The sequence below is a fragment of the Oncorhynchus tshawytscha genome, linkage group LG24 (assembly GCF_018296145.1).
Source record: "Oncorhynchus tshawytscha isolate Ot180627B linkage group LG24, Otsh_v2.0, whole genome shotgun sequence".
Classification (NCBI taxonomy): Eukaryota; Metazoa; Chordata; class Actinopteri; order Salmoniformes; family Salmonidae; genus Oncorhynchus; species Oncorhynchus tshawytscha.
This window is the reverse complement of record NC_056452.1, coordinates 14,086,207-14,109,251: the sequence shown is the minus strand read 5'-3', so window position 1 is coordinate 14,109,251 and position 23,045 is coordinate 14,086,207. Positions and strand designations below refer to the sequence as shown.

General features: G+C 42.3%; 1 protein-coding gene across 4 annotated transcripts in view; it reads right to left on the bottom strand.

Annotated features, from left to right (window-relative positions):
- Positions 1–19,874, bottom strand: part of raraa (retinoic acid receptor, alpha a) — a 220,219-nt gene extending 200,345 nt beyond the window's left edge. For 2 of the 4 annotated variants that reach the window (XM_024386750.2, XM_024386752.2), the window contains exon 1: positions 19,641–19,874. The gene's annotated coding sequence lies outside the window, so the exon portion shown is untranslated. The remainder of the gene's footprint in view (positions 1–19,640) is intronic. The other 2 variants (XM_024386751.2, XM_042305348.1) reach the window with 2 other exon arrangements.
- Between the last annotated feature and the right edge of the window lie 3,171 nt (positions 19,875–23,045).

Here is a 23,045-nt window from a genome sequence, read left to right as displayed (position 1 = left end):
GCCGCATAAGTCTCAGTTCTGCCCAATTTAGTTTAGCAATTTCGATGACTGAGTACTCCAGGTATTTATCAATATGCCTTTCTCCCAATGCCACGAATCAGTAAGAATGTAAAGGCTAATGTGCCTGCTGCAGTGTGTGTGTGTGTGTGTGTGTGTGTGTGTGTATTACATGGCGAAAACAACACCTTCTCTGACAAGAAACCACAGAACAAAGGCTGGGTGAAATAAACTCATCAACACTAAGACTGCAATAAGACATATACACTACATGGCCAAAAGTATGTGGACAGCTGCTTGTCGAACATTTCATTCCAAAATCTTGGGCATTATTATGGAGTTGGTCACCCATTTGCTGCTATAACAGCCTCCACTCTTCTGGGAAGGCTTTCCACTAGATCTTGGAACATTGCTGCAGGGACTTGCTTCCAATCAGCCACAAGAGTATTAGTGAGGTCGGTCACTGATGGGCAATTAAGCCTGGCTCGCAGTCAGCATTCCAATTCATCCTAAAAGGTGATCGATGGGGTTGAGGTCAGGGCTCTGTGCAGGCTAGTCAAGTTCCTACACACCGATCTCGACAAACCATTTCTTTATGGACCTCGCTCTGTGCACCGGGGGCATTGTCATGCTGAAACAATAAAAGGCCTTCCCCAAACTGTCACCACAAAGTTGGAAGCAACAGAATTGTCTAGAATGTCATTGGATGCTGTAGCGTTAAGATTTCTCAAACCATGAAAAACAGCCCCAGACCATTATTCCTTCTCCACTTTACAGCTTGCACTATGCATTCGGGCAAGCAACCGCCAAACCCACTGCTCCAAATTCCAATGGTGACAAGCTTTACACCACTGCAGCCGACACTTGGCATTGTGGATGGTGATCTTAGGATTGTGTGGCTGCTCGGCCATAGAAACCCATTTCATGAAGCTCCCGACAAGCAGTTATTGTGCTGATCTTGCGTCCAGAGCCAGTTTGGAACTTGGTAGGGAGTATTGCAACAGAGGACAGACCATTTTTACACGCTACGCGCTAGAGGTCGACCGATTATGATTTTTCGATCCCGATACCGATTATTGGAGGACCGAAGAAAGCCGATGTCGATTTTTTTTAAATTGATTTGTAATAATGACAATTACAAAAATACTGAATGAACACTTATTTTAACTTAATATAATACATCAATAAAATCAATTTAGGCTCAAATAAATAATGAAACATGTTCAATTTGCTTTAAATAAATGCAAAAACAAACTTTTGGAGAAGAAAGTAAAAGTGCAATATGTGCCATGTAAGAAAGCTAAGTTTCTTGCTCAGAACATGAGAACATATGAAAGCTGGTGGTTCCTTTTTACATGAGTCTTCAATATTCCCAGGAAAGAAGTTTTAGGTTGTAGTTATTATAGGACTATTTCTCTCTATACGATTTGTATTTCATATACCTTTGACTATTGGATGTTCTTATAGGCATTTTAGTATTGCCGGTGTAACAGTATAGCTTCCGTCCCTCTCCTCGCTCCTACCTGGGCTCAAACCAGGAACACATCGACAACAGCCACCCTCGAAGCAGCGTTACCCATGCAGAGCAAGGGGAACAACTAGTCCAAGTCACAGAGCGAGTGACGTTTGAAATGCTATTAGCGCGCACCCCGCTAACTAGCTAGCCATTTTACATTGGTTACACCAGCCTAATCTTGAGAGTTGATAGGCTTGAAGTCATAAACAGCATTGCGAAGAGCTGCTGGCAAAACGCACGAAAGTGCTGTTTGAATGAATGAATGCTTACGAGCCTGCTGCCTACCATCGCTCAGTCAGAGCAGTCTATCAAATCATACTTAATTATAACATAATAACACACAGAAATACGAGCCTTAGGTCATTAATATGGTCGAATCCGGACACTATCATCTCGAAAACAAAACATTTATTCTTTCAGTGAAATACGGAACCGTTCCGTATTTTATCTAACGGATGGCTTCCATAAGTCTAAATATTCCTGTTACATTGCACAACCTTCAATGTTATGTCATAATTACGTACATTTCTGGAAAATTAGTTTGCAACGAGCCGGGTGGCCCAAACTGTTGCATATACCCTGACTCTGCGTACAATGAATACAAGAGAAGTGACACAATTTCACCTGGTTAATATTGCCTGCTAACTTGGATTTCTTTTAGCTAAATATGCAGGTTTAAAAATATATACTTCTGTGTATTGATTTTAAGAAAGGGATTGATGTTTATGGTTAGCTACAGTCGTGCAACGATTGTGCTTTTTTCACAAATGCGCTTTTGTTAAATCCTCCCCCATTTGGCGAAGTTGGCTGTCTTTGTTAGGATGAAATACACACAGTTTGCAACGAGCCCGGTGGCCCAAACTGCTGCATATACCCTGACTCTGTTGCAAGAGAAGCGACACATTTTCCCGAGTTAAAAGAAATTAATGTTCGCAGGCAATATTAACTAAATATGCAGGTTTAAAAATATATACTTGTGTATTGATTTTAAGAAAGGCATTGGTGTTTATGGTTAGGTACACGTTGGAGCAACGACAGTCCTTTTTCGCGAATGCGCACCGCATCGATTAAATGCAACGCAGGACACCCTAGAAAAACTAGTAATATCATCAACCATGTGTAGTTAACTAGTGATTATGATTGATTGATTGATTTTTATAAGATAAGTTTAATGCTAGCTAGCAACTTACCTTGGCTTCTTACTGCATTTGCGTAACAGGCAGGCTCCTCATGGACTTCAATGTAATCAGGTGGTTAGAGCGTTGGACTAGTTAACCGTATGGTTGCAAGATTGAATCCCTGAGCTGACAAGGTAAAAATCTGTCGGTCTGCCCCTGAACAAGGCAGTTAACCCACCGTTCTTAGGCCGTCATTGAAAATAAGAATGTGTTCTTAACTGACTTGCCTAGTTAAATAAAAGGTGTAAAAAAATATTATAAATCTTTTTTTTTTTTTAAATCAGCCAAATCGGTGTCCAAAAATACCGATTTCCGATTGTTATGAAAACTTGAAATCGGCCCTAATTAAATCAGCCATTCCGATTAATCGGTCGACCTCTACTACGCACTTCAGCGCTCGGCGGTCCCGTTCTGTGAGCTTGTGTGGCCTACCACTTCCTGGCTGAGCCGTTGTTGCTCCTAGACGTTTACACTTCACAATAGCTGCACTTACAGTTGACCGGGGCAGCTTTAGCAACACAGAAATTTGACAAACTGACTTGTTGGAAAGGTGGCATCCTATGACAGTGCCACACTGAAAGTCACTGAGCTCTTCAGTATATATTTTTTTTACATTTAACTAAGTAAGGCCATTCTACTGCTGATGTTTGTCTATGGAGATTGCATGGCTGTGTGCTCGATTTATACACCTGTCAGCAACGGGTGTGGCTGAAATAGCCGAATCCCCTCATTTGAAGGGGTGTCCACATACTCTTGCATATGTAGTGTAGTTGTTGGAACAGTATATTGCATGGTCATTCATGTTAACCAAAAACTAAAGAAAATCGTGTTGGTGTGTAATGACACATAGGATACTTACACAACCTAGGCTGATGGCAAGACACACTGTGTACTAGGATCTACATCACTTACACAGCAAGTCTCTCATCGGCTTGTTAAATCATGTCAGCTGACATGGTCAGACATCACCACAGGCAGGGTGAAAGCCGGTACCCATTCTGCCCATTAAAAGACTGATGTGGTCCGAGTCTGGCCACTGGAGGCTTAACTTAGCTCCGCTCTGGATCCTTGCACTGGAATCTCATCAGTTTAGCTAACAACAGCAGCCTCTCTGAAGCAGTGTACCATGACTGAGATCCAGAGCGATGGGATGGCTTCTCCCCGGCTCTGCTGTGTTGACAGACCAGAGAGGCAGTGGAAGCAGCAGCAGGCAGCAGCTCACAAAAGAGGTTTGGCTGAAGTGAGCAGGGCACAGCACACAGTATGATAATGACACTATGAGTTGAGCTCTTCAGTTTGCCCTAGCAGAAGCAGCAGCCAAAGCATTATCAGATCTGTTCTGGGTCATTATCCTCCCGTTCACACAGATCTGGCACCGGCCTCATCTAATGTGCAGGCAGGAAGCAGAGTGATGCCGCCATCTATGCCCGCCTGGCACCCGCCAACACGGCAGGACCTGTTATACAAAGAAAAGGTCCATGCAGGACGTCAACCAGATAATCTGTCAGTGTCTCTGCCTTGACAGAAGCCCAGAGGTACAGTTTCACAACGACAAAAGTGATTGACTGACCAAAAAGTAAAAGGTCCCTAGAAATACATGCACAAGGAAACAGAGACATACTGTGCAAGCTACATTGTGTTAGATTCGTAGGACCATTTCCTGGAGGAGAACATTTGCTAGCTGGTGTAGTAAGTACCCTGTGCTGAAGTGACCCCAGGCCGCCAGGCTAGCTGTTGGCAGGAGGGGGTTAACTCCTCAGACTGTGCAGTGGAGCTGCTCTAACAAGAATATTAAAGGCATGTCCCTGGGTGCTGACAGAGAGCACCGAGACAGGGAGAGGAGGAAGGAGAGATGGGGGGAGAGAGAGAGCGAGAGAGAGAGAAGGGAAAGCGAATGAGAGCATGTGGTGGTGGTGGGAGGGTGACTACGATTTTCAATGACAATGTGCTTAAGATCCCAGTTTCAATGAACGAACATATCATCCGTCAACGTTAATGTCAGTGTCCAGGGGAAAATGAAGGGAAAATGGAATAGAAGCCATTCATTAGGAAAGGGGCAGGAGAGCCCAAAGCGGCCAGTCTCGCCCCGCTGATAGCCGCCCCGGGAAAATAAATATATACAGAGACCATTATTAATTGTGCATTTCCGAGGTGGCAGGCCAGGCACGATAAAAGGTTGGTTCTCATGCTACAGAGATATTATTAGACTAGCTGCCTGGGCTGGAATCGGTTAGTATTGTACAACTACCAGGGGCTGTCAATGGGAATGAAGACGAGGTTTCACTGCCTGCCTGGAGTGGCTGACTGGCTGCCTGGCTGGAAGGAGAATGGGCCTGGCTCTTTACAGCAATGTGGATGTACTCAGTGGAAGCAATTGATACCATTGTTTTATGGATGGGGGGATTAACTGACGACAATAGAGCTCTTTCACTGGAAATGTCAGCCGTCAAGCTGAGGGACTGTCCGACTGGGCAAAAGAGACTTCTATGAAAGCAAAGGCACAAAATGGATGTGGAAAAATGACACTGCCACAATATCCCCACACAAATTGTGAAATGCAATAGGTCTCTCGTGGTAGAATAGATTAGGCCGACAGTGTGTGCGTGTACGGCAATGCCAGAACAAAGTGAAATGTACCAAAATAGACAGTACGAACTCAATATAGATAAAGTAGTAAGCTACACCAAATTAAATGTACTAATTAGCTATTGCTTCGTCTTCCACACAGCGATCTGAAAAACAGCCTTATGTAGGCTAAATCTGCTCAGAATCTCAATGTCTAAATCAATTGTCTTTTCAATCACACCCGATACAATGAATCACAATAATAGCTCAGTGATCAGACTTAAGGTTAGCCTCATTTCAAAAGAAGACAAAAACTGACCTAATTCTTCAGGCATATTAAACTGGTGAGGGACTTAAAATATCAGAACTGATTATCCATTCTAGGCCATTTTTTCCTGATGAGATTATACAATAGCTGATAATATTAAAGATCCCTCACCACAGCCTTCCAGCAATGCGTAGGTAACACAATGGCATTGGGACTCCGACTTCCCATCTGGGTTTAGGAATATTGCAATTAGAGGTCGACCGATTATGATTTTTCAACGCCGATACCGATTATTGGAGGCCCCAAAAAGCCGATACCGATTTAAACGGGCTATTTTTAAAAAATGTATTTGTAATAATGACAACAATACTGAATGAACACTTATTTTAACTTAATATAATATAATAAATAATGAAACATGTTCCATTTGGTTTAAATAATGCAAAAACAAAGTGTTGGAAAAGAAAGTAAAAGTGCAATATGTGCTATGTAAGAAAGCTAACGTTTTAGTTCCTTGCTCAGAACATGAGAACATATGAAAGCTGGTGGTTCCTTTTAACATGAGTCTTCAATATTCCCAGGTAAGAAGTTTTAGGTTGTAGTTATTATAGGAATTATAGGACTATTTCCCTCGATACCATTTGTATTTCATTAACCATTGACTATTAGATGTTCTTATAGGCACTTTAGTATTGCCAGTGTAACAGTATAGCTCCCGTCCCTCTCCTCGCTCCTACCTGGGCTCGAACCTGCCACACAACGACAACAGCCACCATCGAAGCAGCGTTACCCATGCAGAGCAAGGGGAACAACTACTAGAAGGCTCAGAGCGAGTGACATTTGAAACGCTATTAGCACACGCTAACCATTTCACTTCGGTTACACTAGCCTCATCTCGGGAGTTGATCGGTTGTGCGCAATGCTTGACGCACAACGAAGAGCTGCTGGCAAAACGCACAAAAGTGCTGTTTGAATGAATGTTTACCCGCCTGCTTCTGCCTACCACCACTCAGTCAGATACTTAGATACTTGTATGCTCAGTCAGATTATATGCAACACAGGACACGCTAGATAATATCTAGTAATATCATCAACCATGTGTAGTTAACTAGTGATTATGATTGATTGTTTTTTATGAGATAAGTTTAATGCTAGCTAGCAACTTACCTTGGCTTACTGCATTCGCGTAACAGGCAGTCTCCTTGTGGAGTGCAACGAGAGAGAGGCAGGTCGTTATTGCGTTGGAGTAGTTAACTGTAAGTTTGCAAGATTGGATCCGCCGAGCTGACAAGGTGAAAATCTGTCGTTTTGCCCCTGAACGAGGCAGTTAACGCACCGTTCCTAGGCCGTCATTGAAAATAAGAATGTGTTCTTAACTGACTTGCCTAGTTAAATAAAGGTATAAAAAAAATTTAAAAAATGTAAAATGTTTTAAAAATATATATATATTTTTTTAATTGGCGCCCAAAAATACCAATTTCCAATTGTTATGAAAACTTGAAATCGGCACTAATTAATCGGCCATTCTGATTAATCGGTCGACCTTTAATTGGAATAGTAACTTGAGGGGAGGCACCCTGCCACTTTAAGACTTCAATGAAGCATAGTTAGAGCTACCACTCTGATCCAATTGCTCTCCTACATGAACACGGGAGAGCTGTGCACTCTGACATGTAAAGATTATTTAATACCATCAAAGTCATAAAGGGAGAAATAAAAGGAGGCGATAGAAAAGGGGGGGGATGACTTAACCCTTTCATGGTCCCAGGGAGGACTAGGAGAGTAGGGAAGCAGACGGTGGACCGGGTAGAGATAGAATCAGTATGCGTGAGCTGGCCTGTCAAACTCCCATCAACCAGGCTGACTAGAGCTCCTATATTCCTACATCACAGGGGCCTAACTTCCCCAATCCCCACTCCGCTCCACTCCCATGGCAGCGACTCCTCAGTCTTTTCCCACACTCGCCCCATTCCCAAAGGCAGCGGCAACATTAGCGAGTACCACAGCCAAAACCACTAGAACATTGCAATTTATTTCTACTCATTCTGAAGAGGTCTGGGGCTGGGGCCTGTTTGATGAAACCAGGCCTTGACCTACATGAGTGTCAGCCACACTATTCAGCTGCACTCCAACTCCTACGTTCTCTATTCAGCAAGTGTTTCTTTCCCTGTGTGAACAGTTAGTCAACAGCTAAGAAACAACTTCATGATAAACAACATCAGAGTTGGAAGACTTGACACACCACACGACTGCTCATTATAACAAACTCCCAAAATGTCTGACTGACTAATGTATTTCTTTCATAAAAACAGAACCAAAGCCTCAGCTCTCGAAACTGTGGTTTCGCTCAGATCGGAGCTCCTCACTCTTAAAATAAAACCCACACAATCCCCGGCACCTCAGCGTGAGCGGGTCGACTCGGTTGAGGTGTTTACCATTTAGCAAGCGCCGTGTGATATCTCCAGGGTAACCTGCCATTGTGGGGGACCTGTCTCATCTGTCATTTCTCCTGCACAGTCTCAACTTTGGGAAGCAGGAAGTCACCGACTGAACACAAGGGACAGATAGGGCTGTGGTAAGGCTATACACCCACTGTGTGCCTCGGCTAACCAAAGTTAAAATATGTTGAGGTTGCCTTTTTGGTAGAATCTCTATACCAAATGTAGCTGTACTTTCTATCGCTACAATCAGTTGGGCAAACATTTCTGCCCATCCCTGAACCCCACCACATTGCTAGGAGTCTTATAGCCCTCCATCTTGCTAGACATGAGTATATTTGGTAGATAGGCTTAGTATTTAGCTACCGTATCATTTGAACTCATAATTCTACCTTCAATAAACAGTGAATGACAATCTACAGAGAGTAAAAGGCCACTTTTAGGAATAAAAGCTCCCAAATACAAAATGACATCACAAATGAGCGGCTCTGTGGGATACTAATCTCAAAGATTTTTATAGCTAAACCAAGATAGACCAAAGCCTGTTGTTTCAAATGGGAACAAATGAGCCATTATGGACAGAACAAGCAAGAAGGTGGGCAGAGCCAAGCACAAGCTAGCGAGATCTTATTGCTGCGTCCTAGCATTCATTTGCATACTTCCGTTGGGGAACACCTATTCTGTGAAGTGCACAATAACTAAATTCACTTTTGAACACCTTGTAAACAACGGCATTTTTTTCAAACTTTGGCAAAGTGAAAATTCTACTAAACTTAGTCCACTCTGTTCGTAAAATATTGTAGTTTTGGGAACAGAAAACTGTATTGAGATCAAATGTTTAATCGACGAGTAAATTAGCAGAATGTCAGCCAGAATGAATCTCGTTCCATCTTCTCCCACTGGGATTCCTCTCACTACCATATTTGGTAGTGAGTGGAAACGCCAACCGGATGCTTCACATTTATACATCCCGTGAAATATCTGTCTCATTGTTCTCAGGTTTCAAAGTGGAAACTCTCCCACCATCCTCCAATAACCCATCTCACTTCATCTGGTCATGAATGTCAAGTTCCTCAGTGTCCACATGACTGAGGACTTCACATACTCCTCTCAAACCAAAACAGTCATGAAGAAGGTACGGCAGCACCTCTTCTTCCGCAGGAGGCTCAATTTTTTGGCATGGCACCTTAGATCCTGAAGACCTTTTAGAGCTGCAACATCAAGAGCATCCTGACTGGTTGGATCACCACCTGGTATGGCAACAGCACCGCCTTCAATCGGAAGGTCCTACAGAGGGTGGTGCAGACAGCCCAGCACATCACTGGGAGCGTGCTCCCAGCCATCAAGGACGTACATGCCAGGCGGTGTCTGTTTGGTGTAAATGGGGAGGTGCACACAGGCCCGAAGATTTGCCAAAGACTCCAGCCACCCGAGACATGGACTCTTCTCCACGCTCCCGTCCGGCAGGTGGTACTGGTTAGTGCTGGTCGATATATCAAATTAATTTGATTAATTCAAATGCATGTTTTTGCGTGATATTCCAAATGTCTGTATCGCAAGAATCAAGGTTTTGTTATTTTTCGTTTTTATGTCCGCTTGTTTTCGCGTTGTATTTTTGTTCTTGTCTCTCGCTCCTTCTGTGCACCTCCCCATTTACACCAGAGATCTATATATATTGACGAGATGCCGCCCTAACAATGGGAGTCAAGCTTAGGTCCAAAATAAGCCTATAGAAACGCATTGAGCTTATAAATGGACAGATTTTAGCGAGAAGGAAACCTATCACTTCGCCTCTTTCTCTATGGTTTACACACACACCAAGCCCCTCCCCCTGCCTCACACGCCAACAAAGTTGAGAGATCACATCTTCCTCCCTGACATGCGGTTTCAACTTACTATTTGCATTTGTAGTTTAGTCCAACAGAATCGGTCATATTTTACAGTAATACAGATGTTAACTTTTCCAACGATACCATTTTTATGTCTCAACTACTCAAACTGCACGCAGCGCAGTCACTACTAAAATGAGAGCATCAATGAACATTGATTCTGGAAAGACTGTTATACAAGCCGTCTAGTCTGTTTTATAAATGTGCAAGAAGCATAAAACACAAATTATATAAGGAATTGTCAACTCGTTCTTAGTCTGAGAACTAAGTTAGGCCACTTGATTTCAACATCTGAACAAAGTAGTACAGGCTAACATGCTTTTCAAACAGTTGGAGACAGAGCGAAGGGTGTAAATTAAACAATTAAACTGTTCTGCCTTGTAAGCTAGCAAACAGATCCAAGTTGACTAAACTTGAAACATAAAGATTAGCTGGCTAGTCACTATCACGTGGGCTTGAGAGATTTTTGATGAGACCTGTGTTCATTGTCTTGTTTTGATGCACTTGTTTTGAGATCAGCTAATGCCTGCTGCAGGGAAGTTAGTCATTATTAGTGAATGTGCATTATTCATGGTTTTAGTCAAATTTGTAACCAAAAAAAAGGCATTTTCATAGACAGACTTGAAAGCCAGATCAGTGATTGTTGCAATAACAACAAAAAGCTGGTTAAACTATTTTGATAAAATAATTAAGTTATTAGCGGGTCTTATGGTTGTGGAAGGCTTATATTTAGCCTAGGTATAACTTCACAAGACCGGAATTCATTAGATTATTGCTGACTGTCTGAAATGCAGTGTATTGACCTTTAAATTGTACAACAATGCTTACAAATATATATATATACCTTGAATCACTCAAGTTTGAAAAAAAAAAAAGATTTTTTTAGGTCATATCGCCCAGCCCTAAGTACTGGTGCATCAACGCTCAGACCAACAGACCCCTAAACAGCTTCTATCCCTGGCTATAAGACTGTTAAATGGCTAACAACTACTGATTTCCCACAGACTATCCACATTAACTCGATGCCCATCCACAGATCTCGACCCACTCTGACACAACCCTTCACCCTTACTCAAACGCACACTCACTACTGATGGCAAACATTTACACACACACGCAGCCTCAAACCTATGCTGCTGTTATTGATTGCCATTAGTATCTATTTATCTTGCCACTGGTCACTATTACTCCTGTTTACAGTATATTACCATAAATATTGATATTTTCCTATTACCAGTCACTTTTCAGCCCTGTTTACATGTATATCCTATTACCAGTCACTTCTTATGTATAAACCTACCTCAACCACTCCTGTAACCCTGCACATTGAATAAGGTACTGGCACTGACTTGTACAGTGGCTTCAGAAAGTAATCACCCTCAATGTTCCCTGGTAGAAGGAAAATCAGCCCGCGCAGAGAAGCACGAGATTGAACATCCCAATTAGTTTAGTTAACACTATCAATATTTCCCTCTACTGTGCCAATTGTGAACGAATCAACGCAATATTAGCCACTTTCAGTGCAACATACTAACTCTGCAAGAGATTTTCTTGTAGGCAGAGCACATTGGAGTAGGATTTCATTGCATTGACAGGCACAAATCAGGCCCATACACTACACAGACCGGTGCGCCATAACCATTCAGAGCAGCAGTTCCCCTATGTGCAAATAGACCACTGCCATATATGGATCTGTGCCATTCCCTTTGAACTGGACTGTGTTTACAGTATGAGTGGTCGTGAATAGATGCACTTGTTTGGAGATCGAAGCAAGAGCTGCATGTAGCCACGTGTGCACATTTTGTTCATATCCTTTGCTAGTTAGTGAGTTATTAACTAGTTAGTGAGTTATTAGCCCATCACTTGTAGTCAGCAATAGGGGAGTGGTTACTTCCTACAAGAGCACAAAACATGTGCATTTTAGCCATCTTTGAAAAGCAAGTCAGGTAAAGAGCATTTTTTCTGTCTCAAAAAGGGCAGTGTTGTATTTTGAGCAGGGCTTGAACAGGCTAAATAGCCAATATGCAGAGGGTAGCATAATTTGTCTGATTCTCTGTAATAATGGTATGGCAATGATAATGAATGCTATTTTGTAAAGTGGTTTCTTGCATCACACAACACAAGTGGATAAACAGGTGAATGACAATCCCTGTTATTTTCAAAAGTCTCATGGATTGCCCACATTGAACACCACACATATGCTGCAACTGTAGGCCGAATAATGGAACATTTCCATGTTACAATGTTATGAGATGCATTTTCTCCATAGTTTTTTGTTGATAGGCCTACATTATGATCAAATTGCCACAGTAGCCTACTTGGCCATTGTTATAACTGTAACCTAAAGCGGGTACAGTCTCAGTGTTCACAGTAAACGTGCTCCAGAAGTTGCATAAAGTTTGCGCTGAGCAGACCTGAAATTTGCTCAGTGCCTTTAAAAAAAATGTGGGAATATTGATCACACCCCTTTACTTTTTCAACATTTTGTCAACGTTCTACACAAAATACTCTGTCGAAAAATAAATAAAATACTAATATATCTTGGATTGATACGTTTTCAATACATTTGAACTTTAAAAACTATTTGTTCCACAGGTTACAAGAAAAAAAAGAAAGCGTCAGCCATCTTGAATCACTATCATGTTTATTACTATCAAAGAACATTTTCCAGTGTCACACGTGATTTTGAAGAGGAAGGAAAAAGTGGGGGAGAGCAGGGGGGAGGTCCTGTCTTACTTCAGAGGAGGTACGGTGAGGCGGCAAAGCAAGTGAGTGAGTGATGACACATTTATCGCCATGTGAAACCAAGTCGTGTGAGGTTTCTAACTGGCATATCTCATACAAGAAGGAAACCGACATCCGTAGACACACAAGTCGTTTGACGGTCGCTCAAAAAAATACTCCAACTCTATCTACACTCAAAATACAGTACTGGGCTATACAATTGAGTTTTCTGCTATCCTAAAACACATTGTATGGTCTAATCCTAAAACGTAGAATAGACAATCACCAACAACAGCACGTCTGCACTATAGACTACATATAGAGTATCTGCCACAAGAGAAGCCGATGAACACATTGACTTGAGGTGCCTGCAAGGCTGAAGTTCCAAATCAAATCAAATCAAATTTTATTTGTCACATACACATGGTTAGCAGATGTTAATGCGAGTGTAGCGAAATGCTTGTGCTTCTAGTTCCGACAATGCAGTAATAACGAGCAAGTAATCTAACTAACAATTCCAAAAAAAAAAAAACTACTGTCTTATACACAGTGTAAGGGGATAAAGAATATGTACATAAGGATATATGAATGAGTGATGGTACAGAGCAGCATAGGCAAGATACAGTAGATGATATCGAGTACAGTATATACATATGAGATAAGTATGTAAACCAAGTGGCATAGTTAAAGTGGCTAGTGATACATGTATTACATAAGGATGCAGTCGATGATATAGAGTACAGTATCAACGTATGCATATGAGATGAACAATGTAGGGTAAGTAACATTATATAAGGTAGCATTGTTTAAAGTGGCTAGTGATATATTTACATAATTTCCCATCAATTCCCGTGATTAAAGTGACTGGAGTAGAGTCAGTGTCATTGACAGTGTGTTGGCAGTAGCCACTCAATGTTAGTGGTGGCTGTTTAACAGTCTGATGGCCTTGAGATAGAAGCTGTTTTTCAGTCTCTCGGTCCCAGCTTTGATGCACCTGTACTGACCTCGCCTTCTGGATGACAGCGGGGTGAACAGGCAGTGGCTCGGGTGGTTGATGTCCTTGATGATCTTTATGGCCTTCCTGTAGCATCGGGTGGTGTAGGTGTCCTGGAGGGCAGGTAGTTTGCCCCCGGTGATGCGTTGTGCAGACCTCACTACCCTCTGGAGAGCCTTACGGTTGAGGGCGGTGCAGTTGCCATACCAGGCGGTGATACAGCCCGCCAGGATGCTCTCGATTGTGCATCTGTAGAAGTTTGTGAGTGCTTTTGGTGACAAGCCGAATTTCTTCAGCCTCCTGAGGTTGAAGAGGCGCTGCTGCGCCTTCCTCACGATGCTGTCTGTGTGAGTGGACCAATTCAGTTTGTCTGTGATGTGTATGCCGAGGAACTTAAAACTTGCTACCCTCTCCACTACTGTTCCATCGATGTGGATGGGGGTGTTAAGTTGATAATAAGTTGATAACTTATGACCATAGAATTCTAACGACACTCCACGGCCAAAGGTGGACGCACCTTCAAATTAGTGGAATCGGCCATTTCAGCCACACTCGTTGCTGACAGACTTATAAAATGGATCACACAGCCATGCAATCTCCATAGACAAACATTGGCAGTATAATGACCCGTACTGAAGAGCTCAGTAACTTTCAACATGGCACCGTCATAGGATGCCACCTTTCCAACAAGTCAGTTTCCTTAAATGTCTGCCCTGCTAGAGCTTCCCCGGTCAACTGTATTATAAAGTGGAAACATCTAGGAGCAACAACAGCTCAACCACGAAGTGGTAGGCCACGCAAGCTCACAGAACGGGACTGTGAGTGCTGAAACGCGTATCATCTGTCCTCGGTTGCAACACTCACCACAGAGTTCCAAACTGCCTCTGGAAGCAACGTCAGCACAATAACTGTTCGTCAGGAGCTTCATGAAATGGGTTTCCATGGTCGAGCAGCCGCACACACACAAGCCTAAGATCCCCATGCGCAATGCCAAGCGTCGGCTGGAGTGGTGTAAAGATCTCTACCATTGGACTCTGGAGCAGTGAAAACGCATTCAATGGAGTGATGAATCACACTTCACTATCTGGCAGTTCAGAATAATCTGAGTTTGGAGGATGCCAGGAAAGCACTACCTGCCCCAATGCATAGTGCCAACTGTAAAGTTTATTGGAGGCGGCATAATGGTCTAGGGTTGTTTTTCATGGTTCGGGAAGGCCCCTTAGTTCCAGTGAAGGGTAATCCTAACGCTACAGCATACAGCAATATTCTAGACGAGTCAGTGCTTCCAACTTTGTGGCAAAAGTTTAGGGAAGGCCCATTCAGCATAACAATGCCCCGGTGCCCAAAGCGAGATCAATACAGAAATGGTTTATCGAGATCAGTGTGAAAGAACTTGACTGGCCTGCACAGAGCCCTGACCTCAACCCCCATAGAACACCTTTGGGATGAATTGGAACGCCGACTGCGAGCCAGACCTAATCACCCAACATCAGTGCCCGACCTCACTAATGCTCATGGAAGCAAGGCCCTGCAGCAATGTTCCAACATCTAGAAGAAAGCCTTCCCAGAAGAGTGGAGGTTGTTGTAGCAGCAAATGGCGGACCAACTCCATTTTAATGCCCATCATTTAGATTTTTTTAGTTGCCAAACTCATAACACAGTGAACACATCTCAGATCCTCTTGCCTTGAGGGAGGACAGGCGGAACCCAAGGACGATTGGATTGTTGACGTACCAGACCAGTCAGTAGACTAAATCTTTCCCATTGGGCTCATCCTGTATCATGAGTTGGCGACAGTGACACAGCAGATTAAACTTCTATAATTGTTTCATTTCCACCGACCTGAAGGACCAAAATGGCAGGTTATATTACATACGGAGTGGCTACGTGACTGGATTTTCTGATGCCTTTTCCGAATAGCTAAACAACCGTACTTTTAGCGTGAAACAACGCATTCGCGCATTACATATTCTTAGTATGCAAAAATATGATGTTTTATAGTATGTGAATTTTCAAAAATCAAGTATGTTTGAAACGAAAGGATGTTATACTAATTTTGGCTCTACATCTAGTATAATTCTATGCACACTTTTCCACAGTGCATTGGGAGAGGTGGGCTTCGAGTGATCAGCACTAGCTCTCTTCAATTAGCCAAACAAAACTAGGCTACTTAATTGGGAAGATGCCAAATAGCGAAGCTTCCGCGGTGGTGTTCAATTGTAGGCTAAGTAGTTTTTGTTCTCCTTAAAATGATCACAAGTACTGCATCGTAGGCTACATCATTTGTATTTTTTTACCCAATGTGGATTTCAATTGTCATTGAAAAGTGTTTATTGTTCTCTTGGCCTTCTTCAAAGCTTCTAAACTAAATACTACACCATCTTTTGATTTCTGAATGCGTCGGCACCGGGGTCCTCGGGTTGTGCCTGCGTTATTAATGTCATGTTTATCAATATGGATCGTTTTAGTTTTGTAGGCTAGGCTACCTATTTAATTGATGGATAACTCCTGAGCAGACATTCTGATCTCGTTCCCAATGATCAGTGCTTCAGTTTATTATGTTGCTGTCTTGCGGCTCTGAATGTGACGCACCTGACGTTCCACGTTTTTCGGGTGCAATAGCCTTCTCATTTCAACATTTGAAAAGTTTTGGTGCTTGACTATGTAGAATACTAATGAATCATTATGTGATCTTTCAAAATAAATAAAGTTGCACAATCCATGTGTAATCTCCCACCAATTTAATGGGTATTTACCAACGTTTCGGCATCGCTCCTTCTTCAGGGTGAAAAGGGCACAGTGATGCCGAAACGATGGTAAATACCTATTAAATTGGTGGGAGATTACACATGGAGTGTGCGACTTTATTTATTTTGACAGTTTATAGTTAATTCGCCATTAGTCAGCACCTCCACTCAAACTATTATTCTGGGTGTGCACCGGCTCATGTTTTTTTACCATCATGTGATCTTAACATTGATTTGGCTTTGATCTAAATTTATTAAAATACTACCCTGCAGAATGCGACAGTTGCGATCATGACGTTTATTATAGTTACAAAATAAGTTTGTAGGCTACAACATGTCGATCATGCCGTTTATAGTACAACATGGTTACAACAGAAGTTTATATAAAAATTGTGTGTAAACATGTGCAAATCCTACTACATTTGTTTTGATCTGGGAAAGAGGCATCCTGGGGGGCGGGACGGGGGCAGAATGGGCAGTTTGATCATTACATAACAGTAGCTTTCAGGATTAGGACACTATAGTGACAGTCATAGCAATTCTAAGTGAACCTGCTGCTTGGTTAGGTTACAGCTGACTAGGGTCTTTGCAGATCCAAATGAAGCATGCATCGGTCTACGGGACCCCAAACCACTTATGGCATAACTAGGGGTGTACGATTCACCAATAGCATCGGTCTACGGGACCCCAAACCACTGATCCAAATGAAGCATGCATCGGTCTACGGGACCCCAAACCACTGAGCCAAATGAAGCAACTCTACGGGACCCCAAACCACTGATCCAAATGAAGCATGTGTACGGGACCCCAAACCAATCCAAATGAAGATTCACCAATATGCATCGGTCCCTGGTTCAAATGTTTAACATATACGAGAGCATCGGTCTACGGGACCCCAAACCACTGATCCAAATGAAGCATGCATCGGTCTACGGGACCCCAAACCACTGATCCAAATGAAGCATGCATCGGTCTACGGGACCCCAAACCACTGATCCAAATGAAGCATGCATCGGTCTACGGGACCCCAAACCACTGATCCAAATGAAGTATGCATCGGTCAGAAAGTCGATTTAAATGTTATGAATCGCCTGTTCACTTACATTTCTCAAATTACTTTTCTACCTTCTGAAAATAACAACTGCCTCTTTTCCTTCAGTGTCAAACTAAGCACGTAATTATTATGACAGTCATTGATCCACAAGTCATTTTGCATGCCGAACAACCCCAGGCAATATTGGCAGCCTAGTCAAACTGCGCATTCAAATGTATGTAAAATGGCTTGCGCAATATTAGGCTTTATTAGTCGAGTGACTAATATTTTGATCAAATGTGCTTTTGAAAATGGTGTTTTACCAGAATAAAAGTAGCCTAAGCTACCATCAGAGACAACTCTCATCTGGCTATAGGTAGGCTACATGATGATCGGGGCTTACATTCAATTTGATTTTGATTGTTCAGGTTCAGGTTCACCATCAGCAAATGTTTTGGTAGTTTAGCTTAAAACAATCAATGTATTATGGTCATTTTTAGATATGTAGGGTAAAGTTGATCATTTCATAACGAGGACACGCACATCAGCTCAGACAGATCCAGCTCAGAGAGCCCAAGCCCATGAGATCCATTATCAGCAGACTTTAATTTTGAATGGAAAATGTATGGGTTTATGCAACAAATGTTAGTGCATCGAATCGTATCGATTTGTTCCTCTAATCAAATAGTTGACTAAAACGCATCTAGATACATATCGAATCGTCTTAAAAAGGGAAATATGCACACCCCTAGGCACAACATGTAACTGTGATTCACACCAAGCGGGAAGATGACAGGGTGGAAAAATCCTCAGACACACCAAATGTCCCACTCAGCGACTAAGCCTCTGATGCATCTTGCTCTGAATGTCACAGGTTTTACGGAGAAAAGGGCAAATTACATTTTCACAACAAAAACAGTAGTTTGTTGTGCACATTATGCAGCCAGTCTTGGACAGGACATTGGAATAATCCATAGGAGGGCATTATTAACATATATGATATCGTATGGTGAATGATTGATTATAACACCGTGATAAGACTACCTCATCGTCATACCGAATCCCAATGAAAGTGTTATTACAGATCTACATAGGAAACAATGGATTTCAATCATGCTGAAATTAAAGACTTAATTACCTTTATTTAACCAGGCAAGTCAGTTGAGAACAAATTCTTATTTTCAATGACGGCCTAGGAACAGTGGGTTAACTGCCTGTTCAGGGGCAGAACGACATTTTTGTACCTTGTTAGCTCGGGGGTTTGAACTTGCCGGTTACTAGTCCAACGCTCTAACCACTAGGCTACCCTGCCGCCCCTAAAAAAAAAAGCGTAATAATTGGCAATAATAAAGTTGACTGTTATGAAGGAAATCCTAACTGCCGCAATTTCGAAATTACACTAGACTTTCACTAAATACATGGCCACAATGTTAATAATTATGTCATACATAATTGTGACATTTAATTTGGTCAGACGCTCCTCTGAGGAGGCTGCAAATGTGGGCATATTATCTTGACAAAGGTGCATCAAAGGTGTAAACAAATTGGGGGAGGCATCTGTTTCACAGTGTGACTTACATTTAACTTATTTGCAGAGAACAAAATACTTTTGTGCCACTGTCTTGGGAATAAATTTGTGCACACAAGTTTTGGGATTGTTCAACATTAATATCCCATTGTCTTGACGTTCCATGGCTAGCTCCCGCTAAACTGCAGCTAAAAACCACTCAATTAGATCTTGTTTATGTGGGTACGCTTGTCTCATAACATGGTACATAAATACTGTGAAAAAGTTAGCATGCTGATTGGTTGACCTTGCGACAAGGAGTAGCGATGTAGCTAAATATTGAGAAAACTGTCAGCCTGTCAAAAATCCAATCCACGAACTAAACTATAGGTAGCTTGCTGTCCCTTATTACAACGTTTATATTTTGTTGCTTGCTTGTGCTATTTCAATTATGGGAAATTAATACGGCAAATTGTTATAAAATCTGTTTTGTTATCTAATTAGATAAGGTTTGCTTGTTGATAGCTACTGTCAAGCACCGGACTCATAACATCTAACACCACGTCGAACTGTATGCATGATATCGACATCGTACAGTATGAGGTTAGTGTACATAATAAACTGGCAATGCATGGCCCAACTGAAAATTAGAATCTCCTCGGATTGAAGGACTTCAATTAGTCATGACATTTACCTGTTAGCTCATGTTAATATTCAACTGGACAGCAAACTCAAAATGTTAACACGGTATGCCACATCCAGCGACAAGTGTAATTTCAAATACCTTGTACCTGTTGACTCCTCCTGCTTCCGTGGTTGGTGGAAGCTGAGACGCGTATGATTATTTTGATAGTCTCTCCAAAGTTGTTACCTGTAAAACCATTCGCAACGGTGGATAACAACGGGTGTCGACCCAAACCACCCTCCGGCAATTCGTCGGTGAAAGGCGTTCAGCGTGCAGAGAAGTTCAGCACAGCTTTTGCAGCCGCAGCCATTGAGGTCACGTGCTCCGGCTATGAACTCCAACACAATCCACTTTCCCCGCCCCTCTCCTTTTATGGCGTGGTCCTCTGAAAGGGGATGTCCTGTTAACTCCAGATGTTCGGTCACTTTTTTCCAAAGACAGTACAGTATGGTTTAGAAAATCAGCTCCCCAGGAAATCTTGACAGGGCAACTCTAATAATTCAAAGACCGTATTTGAATATAATTAGGTACAGTCAGCGGACCATTATTTTGTGGCGTGAACAACGGAGGGAGAGCACACGTTTCTGTCCTTAGGTTTGTTTGTTGTCAAAACCTACTGCCAGAAATAAGACCATTTCTGTGAGTGATTGTTGGGTTTTTGGTCACACTAGGACACAATATAGTCAGTGAGATACTATACGTTCCTCCCATTGTAAGTAACCCCAAAGTTTTTCCCTGCAAGCTTGGTACCACGGGCAGCCACACTGGATGTTTGTCCAACAATGCCTCTGAGGCTGCTGCAACAAAGCAGAGTGGCATTGAGCTGTGTCAACTGTTACATATCAGCACACAAGTGAGGAATGCTGTGCTGGGGGTGACGTGGGTGGACACGGTGGTAGGGCTATGGGAGGACTTGGAAGCGGAGTGAAAGGTCTTCAAATGCTCAAAGCATGTTTTGGTGGAAGTGGTTGCTGACAAAATAGCGTGAGATAGACCTATTAAAAAGAGTGTGAGATAGGCCTATTTCACAGGATTTTGGCATATGAAATTGAACCCTGGCGGGATATCCTTACGTGCACCGAAAGTAGACTACCATTTGCCTGCAGACAGACAGCAGGACTTTACTCTATTGGCAGCCATAGTGTTTCCTTAACATTACCTCTAGGTTTGGTTGGAAGGCCCCCAGGGTGTCCTCGGTACAGCTGCATCCTGGACGTGCAGTCAGGTTTACCCCCTAATGTTAGCAGGGATGTGGTCTCTTAATGGACTAACTGTAGTGCAGTGCCATGTCATGCATGTTTTATGCATGTTTTATGCATGCTTTGCCTAATCCACTTTACACCAAAATAAAGTAGGCACGGGGATGTCAAAAGTCATACAGCGTACATTTCTTTTATTGCTTTGAATAAACTGAGAGAAAAAAAATCTAGGGTTTGACATGCTAACATCTGCTAAATATGTGTATGTGGCCAGTAACATTTGATTTGATTTGAAAGGTTGCAAATGTGAACCGCTTATTTTTTAAAGCCTAACACCTGATGTGACAAGGAGTGATACAGCTGTTAGTGAAGGCTGTGATTGATGTACGTCGACATATGTATGCATTTAGCCGACAGTACCACTCAAAAGTTTGGACACACCTACTCATTCAACGGTTGTTCTTTATTTTTTGACTATTTCTGACGTAATAGTGAAGACATCAAAACTATGAAATAACACATGGAATCATGAAGTAATCAAAACATTTTTAAACAAATCAAAACATATTTTTATACTTGAGATTCTTCAAAGTAGCCACCCTTTGCCTTGATGACAGCTTTGCACACTCTTGGCATTCTCTCAACCTGCTTCAGGAGGTAGTCACCTGGAATGCATTTCAATTAACAGGTGTGACTTGTTAAAAGTTCATTTGTGGAATTTCATTCCTTCTTAATGCATTTGAGTCAATCAGTTGTGTTGTGACAAGGTAGGGGTGGTATTTAGAAGATAGCCATATTTGGTAAAAGACCAAGTGAATAATATGGCAAGAACAGTGTAAATAAACAAAAACAAATGACAGACCATCATTACTTTAAGACATGAAGGTCAGTCAATCCAGAAAATGTCAAGAACTTTTAAAGTTTCTTCAAGTGCAGTCACACAAACCTTCAAGCACTATGATGAAACTGGCTCTCATGAGGACCGCCACAGGAAAGGAAGACCCAGAGTTACCTCTGCTGCAGAGGATTCATTAGTTACCAGCCTCAGAAATTGCAGTCCAAATAAATGCATCACAGAGTTCAAGTAACAGACACATCTCAACATCAACTGTTCAGAGGAGACAGCGTGAATCAGACCTTCGTGGTCGATTTGCTGCAAAGAAACCACTACTAAAGGACACCAATAATAATAAGAGACTTGCTTGGGCCAAGAAACAAGAGCAATGAACATTAGACCGGTGGAAATCTGTCCTTTGGTCTGATGAGTCCAAATTTGAAATGTTTTGTTTCTGACCTCTGTGTCTTTGTGTCTTTGTGAGATGCAGAGTAGGTGAACGGATGATCTCCGCCTGTGTGGTTCCTACCTTGACGCATGGAGGAGGAGGTGTTATGATGTGGGGGTGCTTTGCTGGTGACACTGTCTGTGATTTATTTAGAATTCAAGGCACACTTAACCAGCATGGCTACCACAGAATTCTGCAGTGATATGCCATCCCATCTGGTTTGTGCTTAGTGTGACTATAATTTGTTTTTCAACAGGACAATGACCCAAAACACACCTCCAGGCTGTGTAAGGGCTATTTGACCAAGAAGGAGAGTGATGGAGTGCTGCATCAGATGACCTGGCCTCCACAATCACCTGACCTCAACCCAACTGAGATGGTTTGGGATGAGTTGGACCTCAGAGTGAAGGACAAGCAGCCAACAAGTGCTCAGCGTATGTGGGAACACCTTCAAGACTGTTGGAAAATCATTCCAGGTGAAGCTGGTTGTGAAAATGCCAAGAGTGTGCAAAGTTATCATCGAGGCAAAGGGTGGATACTTTGAAGAATCTAAAATATAACATCTATTTTGATTTGTTTCACACTTGTTTGCTTACTATGTGATTCCATGTGTTATTTCATAGTTTTGGTGTTTTCTCTATTATTCTACAATATAGAAAATGGTAAAAATCAAGAAAAACCCTTGAATGAGTAGGTGTGTCCGAGCTTTTAACTGGTACTGTATATATTTGCCTTTGGTTGGCATGACATTTTTGCTGACAATCACTGAGTTTGTGTTTTTTAAAGCGGCAGACTGAAAGGATTTCAGGTTAGCCACAATTCATCATTCACTCTGCAACATTGTAAACGCTCATCCTTTTAGAATCTTGAAGAAGCTCCTTATGAGGCCTGACATGCGAAGAGCTTAGAGAGACTTCACGGTGGTATCCTGACCCTGGGATCTCTCCTGTAAAATGGATGGGTCAAAAATGTGCTCTTTGGCTCTCCTGGTTCCCTCGGCTTTCCATATTTGTATCTAGGGG